This window comes from Schistocerca nitens, chromosome 8, assembly GCF_023898315.1.
Source record: "Schistocerca nitens isolate TAMUIC-IGC-003100 chromosome 8, iqSchNite1.1, whole genome shotgun sequence".
NCBI lineage: Eukaryota > Metazoa > Arthropoda > Insecta > Orthoptera > Acrididae > Schistocerca > Schistocerca nitens.
The window spans coordinates 614,340,179-614,357,192 of record NC_064621.1 but is presented as its reverse complement, the minus strand read 5'-3'; the positions used below and the strand labels follow the sequence as shown (position 1 = coordinate 614,357,192).

Genomic DNA, 17,014 nt, shown 5'->3' with positions numbered 1-17,014 from the left:
CTAAGCTTCAGTTTATTGCATATGTGCGTAATCGTAGAGCTGCCGCACCCATTTGCTTCCGCAGTCTGTTTCAAGATCTCGATCTCCTTACCATTCTCATCTTGTGCCAAAGGCAGGCGTAACATCCTACACAACCCTGAGAGGAAATAGGCTTTCTTATATTTAGCGGTACAATGAAACCTATTTACGATTGGTTTTGTGTAGGATTATCCATTTTGAATGCATCATAGTGTCGGAGTATATCGGTTTTCCAAAGACGGTCGGATTTGTGTTTCCCATCAGCTTTTTGAACCGTTAAGTCAATGTAACTGAGGATATTATCGTTCTCTATTCCTGAAGTTAACAGTGTTTTTGGCCGGCCGGTGTGCCGAGCGGTTCTAAGCGCTTCAGTCTGGAACCGCGCGGCCGCTACGGTAGCAGATTCGAATCCTGCCTCGGGCACGGATGTGTGTGATGTCCTTCGGTTAGTTAGGTTTAAGTATTTCTAAGTTATGGGGGACTGGTGACCTCAGCTGTTAAGTCACATAGTGTTCAAAGCCATTTGAGCCAACCAACAGTGGATGCATGGTACACATTTTTGCAGCCACCTGGTTGACCCCTCATTCCCAGGAAATAAAATTGTTCAATCATCGACATGCTGCTTATCCTAAAGAATTCCCTTATGAACTAATTCATATTTTCGGAGGATAGTTGTTTCCAAGTCGTTTTTAAATATGCCTAGAACAGTGTCAGCCGGGCTTTTACTCATAGACAGGCCCCCAGCCTGCTGATATATTTTGTTGCTAAACATGAATATATATTTTATTGTATAAGGCGTCATAAGCTCGCCGGACAGAAAATTAGTCACCCCAGTGCGCACGCAGAGATGAATGGTTAAACCTTTACAATTGGCACAGCGTTCTAGTAATGTGCTCAACCACACGCGAGCCCTGTCTAAGTGAGCATAATGGAAGTTGCGATTTGTGAGCCATTGATGTTTCAAGTGGACATTGCACATAAACATCGGTAAATATGAGGATATGACAGAGTAGCAAAACGGGGCAACCTTGTTTGGCCGTACCCACGACTACCGTTCTTGACGTTGCCGCATTTGTTGGTGTTTCGCTGCCGACTGTTCACCGTGTCTACAGGCGGTGGTGTAACACACGTGGGCACGAAACAGGTCAGAATTGTGGCTGAAAAAATTTCCTGACTGTGAACGAGCTTCGACGCGTTTCACGTCTTGTAAATATTGCAACGTTTGGAGTCGGGCACCTCGCAAGAAGTCATAGCTCACACACATAGAGATGACAAAAGCAAAGCACATCGAGCTGGAACAATATCTGACTGATTTTCCGAACACACAACCACTCTGTTACACCTCGAACGGCCTGTGAAACCGCCTTACCTGGACTCCGCAGAAAATCTGTCGGACATGTTCGAACACCGGGTGAAACACCGACGGAAATGTGCTACCATATCTTCAGCGACTAGCGTAACCTGGATGCCACGTACCAAAACAACCTTGTAGACAAACATCCTAAGCGAATAGAGGTGATTATCAAGTCCTGGGACGGAATTACACGGTAATAAATTATGCCCGTTATCATTTCTCTAGCGGTGACTATTATTTTTGTCCAGTGACCTTACATACCGAAATATATTACATTATCGTGTCTTTTAATTCTTGTTTCCATTTTTTATTTTATGATGCAGAAATCGTTTTAACGCTGTTCTAAAGTACTAGCGTATGACGTATTGACTTGTCGCGTAACTATAAAAAAGTTTTGACCCCTCGCAACCTTTGCAGTTTACGCTAATAGATACACTGCATAATTCTAAAAAAAAATTTTTTTGTTAACTGTGCAGCCTATCATTACAGTGTTTGTAATATCACACTTTTGTAAGTTTTATTGTTGTTGCCAGTTTTTCCTGTCGCAATTAGACGTGAAAGCGATCTGCAACGCAGATTGAATCCGGTTATCGAAAGCAAAAGAAGTGCTCCAGACGGTGTTCGTGTATTTGTGAGCCTCTAATGAATTACAGAATTGCGAGAAATTAGTTCTGAATGTTCAACAATGGGCAATAACATATGATGAGGAAACTCGTTTCAATGAAACTCCAGGCCTCGACAGGATAAGTAAGGTAGGTAGTTGTCATGGTTAATTTGCAACCAAAATCACCGAGTAACCATCCTATTTCATACAAACATCGAAGCAGTTGTGACCCAAGAGACACGAAAGCAAACGAAAGAAAAGTTGAAAGATAAAATGGAAATCTAAAGTAACAGGGAGAGCGAGGAATGAGAAGAAAAGCTGAACGATGAACGGCGTAACAACACTAGCAATTAGGAAAAAGAAAGGAGGAAGTGAAGAGTTTTGTATTGATATCTTTTCGACATAGCGAATATTACAGGCACATCACGATGAAGGAAACATCAACTGTGTTGAGAAGCCTTCCGACATCCAGACGTTTAGTTTTAGTAAAACTGATGTGCAAAGTGGGTTAACTGTACCACGTTCCTCCCTTAGAATTGTCCAGTCTTCAAACCAGTTTTGTATGTCTTCAGGTACGGTGAAACGTACTGGCGTAGGTTTTTCAAGATATTTTCTGCAGCACTAAATAGTTCAAATGTGTTCGGAACAAGATCATTCCGTATCTGTTTTATGAAACGATATATATATAAAAACAGAGCTGCTATTTTAAATTCACTAACATCATAAATCTAATAACATTTGAGAGGTATTCTGCAGTCTATTTGTGCTATGCAACGCTCATTAATATTCACAAACAATTTTCACTAAATAAGTCCTGAAAGCCTATAAAGTCACAAGCATTAACAGCTGTAGCAACAAAATTTGATCTCAGTTACAACGAAAATGTAGCCTACCTGGACATTTAGATTCATATCATTTTGCGTTTATTTATAAGTTATAAATGAGAACTGCATATGACATGTAATCTCAATGTGTACGAAGTCTAGATGTGTTCTGCACCGGGTAGCTGTTATTTTTGCAGTTCGTGTTACTACATTGCATTATAAATATCAGAGAATAATTTAGTTCTGTTTCCATTTGAGATCACCGCTCTGGTGCCAGGCTGTTATTCTGTTCAAACAATCGAGTTACACGAAGCATAGCATAGTCTGACGTTTGTAACTCGTGTGCCACATGTAAAAGGGGTCCCCTAACTCCATCCAATCGTGAATCGCGATTGGAATCGTGAACCTATTATAACATATTAGAAGCGTTCGCATGAACCGTGACACTCCCTTCACTTCAACACAAAGAATTTTTTTCTCTATTTTTTTTTAACATTGCCCTTATTTAGTCTTAACAGCAGCATCAAGTCTCCTCCTGTTTCGCTGTTTCAAAGGAATTTATAGAGGAGTGACATGTAGATTAATTCAGCTTGCTCATAGAATTTACACTAAGGTGAGTCTACGAAATTACTGATTTCATTGCCATTATTGCCCTACCGTTATGTAAATTACGACATTCTGTGGAAGCAAAGTGAAAGAATAATTAAAAATGCGTTTCCTTTCCTAAATCAAGCTACGTTTTGAACTTTAGTTAATTGTCATTGACGTTACATCTTTCAAATTTCTAATTATTTTCACTTTCCTTGATTTTGCAAAAAAAAATTTCCCTCGTGTTTCTCTATCTTCAATTATTGGAAGTGCTTATACACACACAATGTAAAATTCTACGTAATATGTGACCTTTCTAATAACGTTACACAGAAGCTTGCTGTTCATTGCGTAACTAAGTTTTGACGTCGAAGTTTTCTGGTTGCCTGAGTAAGAAAGTTCTGGTCTGCACCTTTTATTAGTCCAACTTCTATGTACCTCACCTACATTAGCTGGAAACAGATCTGCCGACTTATTTATCTGAGCACATATCACCAACCACTCTCACAGGTTTTCTACCTTCAGTTTTTCTGTCGTACTTCCCAACTTCTGCATGCCTTGTGAGACTAGCTCTCTTGGAAGAACGATATAACAGAGAAATGACCTAGCTGCAGTCTAGAGGGCTATCGAAACAGCCTAGGAGATTATTTTCACAAAGAATTTTCCCTCTGCGATGGAATGTGCGCTGATTTGAAACTTCCTGAAAGATTAAAGCTTTGTGCCGTACCGCAAAATCGAATCTGGGACCTTTGCTTTCGAAGACAAGCGTTCTACAGATCGAGCTACCGAATCACGATTCACAACCGTTCCTCACAGCGTTCCTACGGCCAATATATCTCTCCTACCTCGCAAACTCCCTTGAAGCTATGCAGGAGAACTTCTGTGAAGTTTGGATGGTACGAGAGATATACCGGTGGAAGTATAGCTGTAAAGTAATAAGGCGATAAGGTAATTTAGGAGTAACTTCAGCAATTATCAGTGATGCTAGATTGGAAGCAGTCATAACATGTTGTTAATGTATATTACAGAAATTGTCTGCTGTAGTTTCTTCTACTCGTTAGCAGATAACTTCACCTTTTCCACATCCGTTATGGCTCTACTTCATGATGGTATTTGCCGAACATGGTGTGTAAGTGAATAAATTTACGTACGCCTTACGTTGAACTAAAATAGAAATATTGCTGTAGGGGACTGCCACTTAACCTTCGTTTCTGGGGTTTGTCTCACGTTTCCGCTCACGAAAGTGATGGTTCTTTTGAGGATGCATTCATAAATAATATATCAAAAATTATTTCTCCAGTAGGAGGGGTCATCCCAGTATGAACGTTAAAATCCTGCATATAGAATACTTTTAGCATATCGTCCACGAAGCGAGGAATCATTCACACTCCACAGACAACACTTGTCCATTTACTTCTTACATTTAGCTAACATCAGAGGTGTGTGTTGCACGTAAGTGCCGTTTTGAGACATGACAGTTGCGGCACTGCGATCGTAGATCCGAAAATGGATGCTAGACTCCTCCATCTCTTGGCTCCCCATTGACGCAATAATGTAAAATTTCGTCTGTGTATGCGTTTCTGAACTCTATCGTGTTGCAGATAACTCTTGTCACTCCCCATACTGTGAAGCATAACCGCTATGTTAAATTTCACAATTCAAAATTACGCACAATTGCCGAGCGCTGTAGAACGAATAGATATGTTTAGTGCTACTGTACACTTTAACTGTGGTGAAATTTTGCCTTATACCTAGTACAACACATATCTTAAACTTAGGGCTGTACAGGCAATGAGGGGAAACGCTCCTGTTATTCACAGCGAATGTTTGTGCCCACCAACCTTCTTCCGATTTGTGGTTTGTATCTATAATGTATTTAAGTATACAGCTCCATACACACATTAAATACTTGAAATTACAATGAAATGAATATCCTTAGCTGCTTACAGGCGTTGACGTAGGTCAACGGGGACAGATGTAAATGTGTGCCCCGACCGGGACTCGAAGCCGGGATCTCCTGCTTACATGGCAGAGGCTCTATCAATCTGAGCCGCCGAGGACACAGAGGGTAGCGCGACTGCAGGGATTTATCTCTGGCACGCCTTCCGCGAAACCCACATTCTCAACGTATTGTCCCGCACTACATTCGTAGTGCCCCCGCCCATTATACACATTACTCGCGGAACCTTTACAGCGCGGACATATCCAAAAGAATAGATACTCTCTTAGAATATATATATTAAATACTTGTTCTCAATAGCTCTGGCGCTTGAACTGCCATCTCCGCCTACATTTCATTACATTTTATTGCTACTTTTAACATTCAGTACAGGATGATTCATGTCGCTCTCAGGAAGCCAGAAGCATACACGTCACATCAGGCTACAGATGGTCTCGGAGCGTGAGAACAGTGGGATTGTTAGAAGCGTATCGTGCTGGAACCTTTACAGACAGCACGAATTCCCCTGGAAATCTGTTCTAATATGAAAATACATCTCAAACTGTGCTTCTGACGTTACTTGCACCACAGATCATTAATAATAATTTTAATAAATCTCTATCCAAACGTAAAAACTAAATACAAATTTCAGTTAAGTTGAAAGCCGTTGGGGAAAACTACGGACCACCCACAGTCGCGGTCTAGGTTGGCATGTGCCAAATTGTTAAGATAGCTCGCTACTAGTCTACCGTCGGTTTTCGACATGGAAATGATTGGTTCAAATGGCTCTGAGCACTATAGGACTTAACTTCTAAGGTCATCAGTCCCCTAGAACTTAGAACTACTTAAACCTAACTAACCTAAGGACATCACACACATCCATGCCCGAGGCAGGATTCGAACGTGCGACCGTAGCGGTCGCGCCGTTCCACACTGTAGCGCCTAGAACCGCTCGGCCACCTACGACGTGGGAACAAGTACTCTAAAGTGTAGAGCGGATTTTGAGTAAATGCTAATGAAATCACTAAGGTTGCTACGCATAATATTTGTTTGTGATCTCTTATGAACTGTGAGATCATTTGAAGCTTTGTATTATGATTTCTATTACGCTATAGAAATAATGTGCATCCGAAAACTAAACCGTGAACAGCGATAGTAGACTGGCTCTCAGAACCCTTTCTCTTGTTTTTTTGGTTCTGTGAAAAGAAATAAAATCAAGTGGCATCTCAACATTCCGTTGTTTTAGTTTTAGTAGCAGCAGATTCTTCCCCATTTTCCAAACGGTTGTGCAGTGTTTACTGCATACACGCTAGAGACGACGGCTACGACGCATCTTTATAAGAAGAAAAATAAGCAAGATGCTTCGAGTCGTTCTTCGGAAACTGAGCCCAGACATCACTTGCTGACATCCACAGATGTAATTCATCGTGGCACACCCTGAAGGCGAGAAATTATCTGTTCAGTAACCCCACGTTTAGTATACGAGCATAAAAATTTTATTTACCCTGATATTGACAGTCTACGAACATTGAAGGCACCAGTCTGAACGCCGCGACGCGGGGGCAACAGCCTGTGTCTCATCGTACAGCATTTTATCTCCTTCAGTAATAAAATGTTCCGGGACGGCACATTTTTGTGGTTGAAATACATGCGTGTGACGAGGATGTTCCACCCAACGATCCTGGACCCCACGAATCGTTCGTCCAATACAGACATTCCCGCAATGGCAGGGAATCTTGTAGAACCCGGGCTTTCTCAAACCAAGATAATCCTTCACTGAGCCCAGCAGTGTAGGGACACACACACCCATGCCCCAGGGAGGACTCGAACCTCCGGCGGAAGGGGCCACGCAGTCCGTGACATGGCGCCTCAAACCACGCGGCCACCCCACGTGGCGAGCCCAACAGAGCTCTGGTCTTAGCTGGCGGACAGAATACGCTTTTAATACCAAATTCCTTTAAGATTCTTCCAATTTTAGAAGATATACTTCCAGCAAGAAGTTGAAATGCCACCGATTTACTTCTATCTTTTATCGTTACTGGTGAGACGTTGACGCTACGTTTGTGGTATGGTCACATGGGAGGGATGATGTGGATTGTTTTCTAGATCATTTTAATTGTCTGCATCCCAATATTAAGTTCACGATGGAAGTTTAAAAGGATGGAAAACTTCCGTTTCTAGATGTCTTGGTCTACAGGAGAGATGATGGGACATTAGGACATAGTGTTTATCGTATCCCACGCATACTGACAGATATCCTCTTGGAGCAAGTTGGCCTCCATGGTACCAACGCAACAAGGTCCTACATACATTGGTAAAAAGAGCTTATACCATCTCAGATGCTGATAGTTTCACACAGAGAACTGGGCCATCTAAAAGCTGTGTTCAAGCAGTCGTGTTTTACAGTTTGGACCTTTCCGGGAACCAACAGAACATACAAGCAAATAGGTGGCATTCCTGCCTTTCGCAGCAAGTATATCTTTAAAAATTGGAGGAATTGTAAAGAAATTTTACATTGATAGGCTTTCCGTCCACCAGCTAGGACCAGAACTCTGCTGGGCTCAGTGAAGGATGATTTGGATTTGAGAAATCCCGGTGTCTACAAGATTCCCTGCCATTACGGGAATGTCTATATTGGACAAGCGATTCGTACGGTCCAGGATCGTTCCGTGGAGCATCATGGCCATAATCGTTTATTTCAGCCACAAAAATCTGCAGTCCCGGAATGTTGTATTACTGAAGGACATAAAATGTTGTCCGATGAGACACAAGTGGTTGACCCTGCGTCGCGGTATTGGGACTTGTAGTGAAAGAAGCGACTGAAATCCAGCTATCTCACGATGTTATAAACAGAGATAGGCGGTATCTTTTAACTAAGAGTTGCAAAGCTGTTCTGTTTGACAATAAGAAACAACGGTCCTTGTGTCGCTCTTCAAAAAATGGCAATAGTATTTGACATCGATGTATCATTTCCGCGAGCTTTTACCACCGGTGCGCTGTTGTGCCTGTCACCAGAGGGCAGTTCTGTTCGCGCATGCGCGGTGCATCCATGGTCGGTGTGTAAGTAGCCACCGCGGCGTGTTTGATTTGAGTTCCGGCAGGATAGTGCGACGGCCTACTTACCTGAAGATGGCGGCCAGGTGGACCGCCGAAATATTGTGTCCAGATGGCACTATGTTCCGGCTGGAGAACCGATATGATTACAACCAATTATTAGGCCGGGAAAGTTTAAGGTGCCATTTACTAGGAATACTCTCGCGTTTCTTGCACTTCAGATATTCTAACCCAAACGTTAAATTTATCACTATTTTTCCGGACTCAACCACGTCATCATTGATCGGTCCCGTCACTACTGCTGTATGATCCACACTGAATTGACGTCGCTTTCCTCGCTTACGGCGTATTCACAGCCCGTACCGGTTGACAGTAACGAACTGGCTAAAGTGTTCCTTTCACGTGACCGTTAGGGGATTGTAATACTCTTTGAACAATTTCTTTCCTCCATAGCACTTTTACAATCAAACAGCTACATCAAAGGGCTCTGAACTGAGGGAAAAAATAATATACTCATTTCCCTTTAAGGAATTGTAATCATCTATGCATTAATAAAAATGGGAGTTTACATGAGACGTATACAAGGAGCTTGCACATTAGTGTTACAGTTATAAATTAGACAACAATTAGAAATTACGCGAAGAATTCGCAAATGGTAACGAATGAAGTACTGTAATTAGGTGTACCAGCTGAATAATTTGGCAGATCGGTACGAGACATCGTTTAGCCAATAAGCTGTTGACTTGACCTGTGCCACCGGCATTGATGGCAGTCACTCTGATTTTTCTTTTTCAGTGGCGATATTTTAATTTAACAGTAAGTCTTTCAACCACTACATCTCATGTTACGTCTGTAACTTGCTGTTCTGACCTCTAGAAATGATTTCATATTTTTACATCCCTGTCATAATGTATACGGAGGCCTACTTATTTTCTTCTTCTTCTTCACGGATGGATCACTTAGGACCACGCGTAATCAACATCTGCTGCCCTTCCTTTTCACCCAGTATTCCTTCATACGTAACGAATGGTCTAGTTTTTACATTCTAAGGCAGCGTGATTTATTTCACTATAATTTTCTACCACTTTGATATATTCACGAGCCTTGACTATTTGTGAATTTACATGCACTTTAAATTGCTGGTGGTCATCAGTAACTTGTTCGATTTGTGTAGTTAATTCACTTTTTACTTGAACAATAGTTTGCGTACATTCCTGTTTAACCTGATTTATTTCAGTTTTTACATTATTACTAACCACTGCCATGTCGTGCTTCCAACAATCTCTTAGATCTGAAATTTTTGAATCCAGCTTAGGTTCTATTTCCTCACCCATATTACTCATTTTTTACTCTAACCAACTCATTTTTGAATCTGTCTCAGAACCTGTTTTTGTCATATCAGAACCTAATTTGGTCATATTAACTTCCATCTCCTCACTTAATGAGGTAACCATTTTCGTCATTTTAGCTTCCATCTCACCACTTAATGAGGTACCCATTTTCGTCATATAAGAATCCATTTTCGTCATATTAGCATATAAACCATTCAATTTTGCCTATAGACTCATTAACATACCTGCCACACTATCTTTCGCCCCATCATTTACTGATACAATGTTTCCATTAATATTAGCTACTGCCACAGGTAGATCTGAAACACTGGGATCTGATACATTCTGTTCCACCTCCGATCCATAATTACCACTTAATGACTCTGTCAAAGTACTACTGAAATTGGTTTTGGACACATCCAAGCTAAAGTTCATAGGATCAAACATCTGTTCCCCTTCATCTTTCCCCCTATCTACCCTCAGTTCGACCTCTACATTTGTTTGCTTACACTCAGCCATTTTATTCAGTTTTTTCACACACACACACAAACAAAGTTTTAAAAAACACACTACTTAACTTAGCGCTTCTGATGTCTCCAACACGGCTGTGCGTCTGATCACCACGCACTGGGCCGCCGTACCAGTTCACGGGCCACCACTCCGGTCAGCGCTGCCAACTACGAGGGCAGTTCAATAAGTAATACAACACATTTTTTTTCTCGGCCAATTTTGGTTGAAAAAACCGGAAATTTCTTGTGGAATATTTTCAAACATTCCCGCTTCATCTCGTATAGTTTCATTGACTTCCGACAGGTGGCAGCGCTGTACGGAGCTGTTAAAATGGCGTCTGTAACGGATGTGCGTTGCAAACAACGGGCAGTGATCGAGTTTCTTTTGGCGGAAAACCAGGGCATCTCAGATATTCATAGGCGCTTGCAGAATGTCTACGGTGATCTGGCAGTGGACAAAAGCACGGTGAGTCGTTGGGCAAAGCGTGTGTCCTCATCGCCGCAAGGTCAAGCAAGACTGACTGATCTCCCGCGTGCGGGCCGGCCGTGCACAGCTGTGACTCCTGCAATGGCGGAGCGTGCGAACACACTCGTTCGAGATGATCGACGGATCACCATCAAACAACTCAGTGCTCAACTTGACATCTCTGTTGGTAGTGCTGTCACAATTGTTCACCAGTTGGGATATTCAAAGGTTTGTTCCCGCTGGGTCCCTCGTTGTCTAACCGAACACCATAAAGAGCAAAGGAGAACCATCTGTGCGGAATTGCTTGCTCGTCATGTGGCTGAGGGTGACAATTTCTTGTCAAAGATTGTTACAGGCGATGAAACATGGGTTCATCACTTCGAACCTGAAACAAAACGGCAATCAATGGAGTGGCACCACACCCACTCCCCTACCAAGAAAAAGTTTAAAGCCATACCCTCAGCCGGTAAAGTCATGGTTGGGACGGTGAAGGGGTTATTCTGTTCGATGTCCTTCCCCACGATCAACTCTGAAGTGTATTGTGCTACTCTTCAGAAACTGAAGAAACGACTTCAGCGTGTTCGTAGGCACAAAAACTGAACGAACTTCTCCTTCTTCATGACATTGCAAGACCTCACACAGGTCTTCGCACCCGAGAGGAGCTCACAAAACTTCAGTGGACTGTTCTTCCTCATGCACCCTACAGCCCCGATCTCGCACCGTCGGATTTCCATATGTTTGGCCCAATGAAGGACGCAATCCGTGGGAGGCACTACGCGGATGACGAAGTTATTGATGCAGTACGACGTTGGCTCCGACATCGACCAGTGGAATGGTACCGTGCAGGCATACAGACCCTCATTTCAAGGTGGCGTAAGGCCGTAGCATTGAATGGAGATTACGTTGAAAAATAGTGTTGTGTAGCTAAACGATTGGGGAATAGCCTGGTGTATTTCAATGCTGAATAAAACAACCCCTGTTTCAGAAAAAAATGTGTTGCATTACTTATTGAACTGCCCTCGTACTTCCGCTGCCGCCATCGCGTCGTCTTGTAGCTCGTAGTCTGCCAGATGTCGCCGTTATCAGCCGCTTCAGTCGGCGAGATATAACCGCAAAATTCATCTGCTAAGCACATCAAACACACTCACAGTTCATGGGCTGTCACTGTCTTTCTGTCCACGTGGCGACAGTTCACTCTTAATGTTTGTCCTTTCCCCAGTTCCTATTTATTCGCGAGCACTTTTTTTTTATCGTCCGGTTACACACACACACTACTGCTTTTAATGAAATGTTTCATTATCTTTCCCGGCCGATGCACCAATTGCGATGGATTTTTATGTGCGTGCGTGCGATGCACCAATTGCGACGGATCTTACGTTGCTGCTGCAATGCAATTTCTTTTATAATTTTTGTTCACCTACCTCTTTACAGCGGTAGATCTTCGCACGTAAACTCCTGACTGCAGCTACTTACGAGATCACAGAAAAGCAGTGTTGAGGAAACTGTCACCTCATAGCTACACGCCGGAGGCCGCTATAAGTAAAATTTGCTGAAAATTGTCTATGTACTTTAAAGAAATGATTCGGAAAGGGGATGTCACTCGTACTTTAAACATGAAGTTCAAATTTAAACCTTCAATAGATCTTTATTGCCGTTAAGGAAGATCATCAGCCCACATTTACGAAAATTACTAAAGTTTCTGCTCACAGTTACCACCATACTTAAAAGAGCCAGAACTTTTACCTTCCCAAAATTCCGAAACCAATTACTTGTAACACAGTCAATGCTCGGCCAATTACTTCTGCACACGATATTCAGTGGTTGTCTTTAGTTAAAGTTTATGCTCGCCATAAAATACTCAGTATATAATCAGTACCGCCACGCTATATAATTCAAAGTTCACTCGCGATTTTCGTCGGAACGAATTATCACAACACTCTAAAGTTTTCATAAACAGTATCTGGTCACTACCAGATACCATTAACGCTGGGCCATAACGCCGAAGTCATCCCAAGACTTAATCTTACACTTAATGCGAAAAGTCACATCCAGCATAACCGCCTCCAATCAAAGCTAGCTCGCGACTCTCCTCTCACTCTCCCACACTCAAAACTTTATCTCCCCGCTAGGCGGCCAACCGTCTCGCTTCTCATTGGCTGTCAGCACTTACGACCAATGAGAACTCACTTCTAGGTCGCGGCTCGCGCCAAAAATCTAGCAAGCACCAACCACTTCTCTAGGCTCATTGACGTCATCAAAATAAGTAACACAAAACTCTCTAATTAAATAAACAAAACAAAATGAACTATAAGCTTTACTCTACATCTGGAAATTTATTATGTAGTCGCGAATGTTCTGACTGTCCAATACATAGGCATACATACTTTGACATCGGACATTCACTAGTGTGGGAACCACTAGTGGATTCGTTCCCACGTTACAGAGTTGGAACACTTGCCAGTTCCTGTAGCGAATTACATGAATGATTTTTAATAATGCCGAACGTCCCACATACTAACACGCACGCATTCCCATTTACACGCACCCTAACACACAATACACATATTTACTTAGAATTCTTGAAATTATTACTATAGAAAAGTTACAGAGGTTTTCTGAAACTAAAAACTTTCCAAATTTATATATGAACACTGAATGTGTTCTCAGATCATCGTACATAGTCACTGAAGGTGAACTATTACATCACTGTATTTATTTAAATTCTTGACTGTCGGATAATTACGTTTTTTTTATGGAATTTTACTAACTTCCAAAATACAACTATTTTTGATCTCAGACTTTGTCATATTGTTTGTTTTCACAACAGAAGGATGTACATCAAATATGACGTTCCTCAGGTTATTCCTTTATTAGTTATTAATATTTTAAGTTTCGTATAATGTAAGTGGTCTGCAAGCGCTACTCCACTGCTTTCACACGCGCAGCTGCAACAGATGGCCGTGACGTCAGTCTGCAGGACACAACTCGTCCGTTACTGACCGTATAATAGTCTACCGGCTTGCATTGCAGCCCACATACATTCTGAAGTAAAGCTTTTAATAGACAAATGGGCGATCGCGCACTAGTTCCGACGCCACACAGTGCTGAACACAATCGCTATAATTTGATTTAATCCATTATAAATTGCTTATGAAAGCCTGTAGCTGTGAAAACAATCAATTTTGTTCACAAATAACTATTGTGTTACAAGTGCCATTTTCTTTTATTTATTCTTTGTATGACGCCTTTCGGCAACTGATCCCCAGTTTTTAGATCCATCAATAGGGAGAATGTTCTAGGACTTCCAAATAGTATGATATATGTTCGTACAAATAGTATTAATTTTAATAATCTCGATCATTATTTGCTTGTGTATATTTAGAATGACGTTTCTTTCTATGTGTTACTAACATGTAATCCGGAACACCCGGGCGTAAAGTCTACAAATATATCAGCATAAAAACGGTCACAAACAAAATACTGGTGAAAAGTTATACTATATACTTAAGTAAAAGTAGTAACACATAGAAATAAGCACAATTGTAAGTACATATAAGGAAATTACGATATAAATTTTCATAATTAAGATTAATACTCCCTTTCGAAGGCCATATCATTATCTCTGTTAATTTGATATAAGAGCTTCTTGATAATTGCCTTTTACGTACACTTACTATTCTCGATGTATACTGTACTGTTTGTGATGTTTAATGTCCGTGATGGTCAACAAAAAAGGGCCTTTAGAAAACTGAAAGTAGAAGTTCTTCCAAATGTCGCCTCTAATTACTTACAACGATCGCTAGTCAACTAAACATTGTGCGTTGTTAGATATTACAATAAAGAAAACATAACAATGTAGAACTTCACACAGCGAAAACATCACGAATAAGCGGCATAGTGCAAAGAGCAAAATGTAGTTGAAAATGGGAATGTCTTCCAGAAACGCCTCATACAAATACAAATAAAAGATTATAGTGGGTGGTAGCAGACAAGTTATTTATAAACAAACCCACAATGGATCTATGTTTCTGCAGGATGAATTCGAATATGGCAAATCATGGCTAGTCCAGCTAATCTTTTAAAAGGAATTTAACCCTCGCAATACTAATAGGGGGGAAGGTACTTCATGTCCACTTTTTATTTTAATTTGTTTTTTAAAATGCTGAAAAATTTCTTTTAATGCCTTATTATACCATATTCTATAATTATCTTAAATTATTCAGTAAATGTGAACCAAAAACTATATCTCTCAGCAGTGAATATGACTTTTCTAAGCATATGTTGTACACATATTGTGTGATTCACGACCATTCTTACACATCTGTTCATATTTAAAAAGCATGTTGTGGACAAAACCAAACAACAGATAACGAGATATTTTATGTTTTACAATATATTTGTAATAGTCATAAAGTAATTTTACCTTAAAACTGTTCCAATGGTCAATTTTTGCTCACAAAAACAGCAATACGGGATCGGGGGTCCTTCTCTATTCTAAACACTTTTGTTATTTATTTATTTATTCCCCCAAACTAGTTTCAGCGAGAAACATCGCCATCGTCAGTGAGTTATTTTGATTCTTATTTTCTATACGTCACGACATGATTTTGCAATTGTTGCCGCTGTTTTCGGCATATTTGTGCGTTCTTCTGTTGCCGTTTTTCTTGGCATACATCATGTCATGTGCAAGTTAGTTGGACTGCTTGCAGTCACTTTTAGACACAGAGAAACATAATTTTCGTACCTCGTTCGAGATCTAAAACATTACGTGTTGTTATTGTTGTGGTCTTCAGTCCTGAGACTGGTTTGATGCAGCTCTCCATGCTACTCTATCCTGTGCAAGCTTCTTCATCTCCCAGTACCTACTGCAGCCTACATCCTTCTGAATCTGCTTAGTGTATTCATCTCTGGGTCCCACTCTACGATTTTTACCCTCCACGCTGCCCTCCAGTACTAAATTGGTGATCCCTTGATGCCTCAGAACATGTCCTACCAACCGATCCCATTTTCTAGTCAAGTTGTGCCACAAACTCCTCTTCTCCCGAATTCTCTTCAATACCTCCTCATTAGTTATGTGATCTACCCATCTAATCTTCAGCATTCTTCTGTAGCACCACATTTCGAAAGCTTCTATTCTCTTCTTGTCCAAACTATTTATCGTCCATGTTTCAGTTCCATACATGGCTACACTCCATACAAATACGTTCAGAAACGACTCCCTGACATTGAAATCTATACTCGATGTTAACAAATTTCTCTTCTTCAGAAACGCTTTCCTTGCCATTGCTAATCTACATTTTATATCTTTTCTACTTCAATCATCATCAGTTATTTTGCTCCCCAATATAGCAAAACTCCTTTACTACTTTACGTGTCTCATTTCCTAATCTAATTCCCTTAGCATCACCCGACTTAATTCGACTACTTTCCGTTATCCTCCTTTTGCTTCTGTTCATGTTTATCTTATATCCTCCTTTCAAGACACTGTCCATTCCGTTCAACTGCTCTTCGAAGTCCTTTGCTGTCTCTGACAGAATTACAACGTCATCGACGAACCTCAAAATTTTTTTTCTTCTCCATGGATTTTAATACCTACTCCAAACTTTTCTTTTGTTTCCCTCACTGCTTGCTCAATATACAGATTGAATAACATCGGGGAGAGGCTACAACCCTGTCTCACTCCCTTCCCAACCTCTGCTTCCCGTTCATGTCCCTCGACTCCTATAACTTCCATCTGCTTTCTGTACAAATTGTAAATAGCCTTCCGATCCCTGTATTTTACCCCTGCCACCTTCAGAATTTGAAAGAGAGTATTCCAGTCAACATTGTCAAAAGCTTTCTCTCAGTCTACAGATGCTAGAAACGTAGGTTTGTCTTTCCTTAATCTAGCTTCTAAGATGAGTCGTAAGGTCAGTATTGCCTCACGTGTTCCAACATTTCTACGGAATCCAAACTGATCTTCCCCGAGGTCGGCTTCTACCAGTTTTTCCATTCGTCTGTAAAGAATTCGTGTTAGTGTTTTGCAGCTGTGACTTATTAAACTGATAGTTTGGTAATTTTCACATCTGTCAACACTTCTGCTTTCTTTGGGATTGGAATTATTATATTCTTCTTGAATTCTAAGGGAATTTCGCCTGTCTCATACATCTTGCTCACCAGATGGTAGAGTTTTGTCAGGACTGGCTCTCCCAAGGCTGCCAGTAGTTCTAATGCAATGTGTAATGTGCTGAAAGATATTTTTGCTTATAGATCAGTAACCATCAGGAAAGTGTGTTGTTAACAAAAGTTAACAACAGTTTACTTATTTTTTGTAGTTTTCTTCTGATT

The 17,014-nt window shown here is 41.0% G+C and overlaps 1 protein-coding gene across 1 annotated transcript in view; it reads left to right on the top strand.

The window, feature by feature from the left end:
* LOC126199694 (limbic system-associated membrane protein-like) overlaps positions 1-17,014 on the top strand; it is a 146,660-nt gene that overhangs the window by 122,693 nt on the left and 6,953 nt on the right. The gene's annotated exons all lie outside the window — the stretch shown is intronic.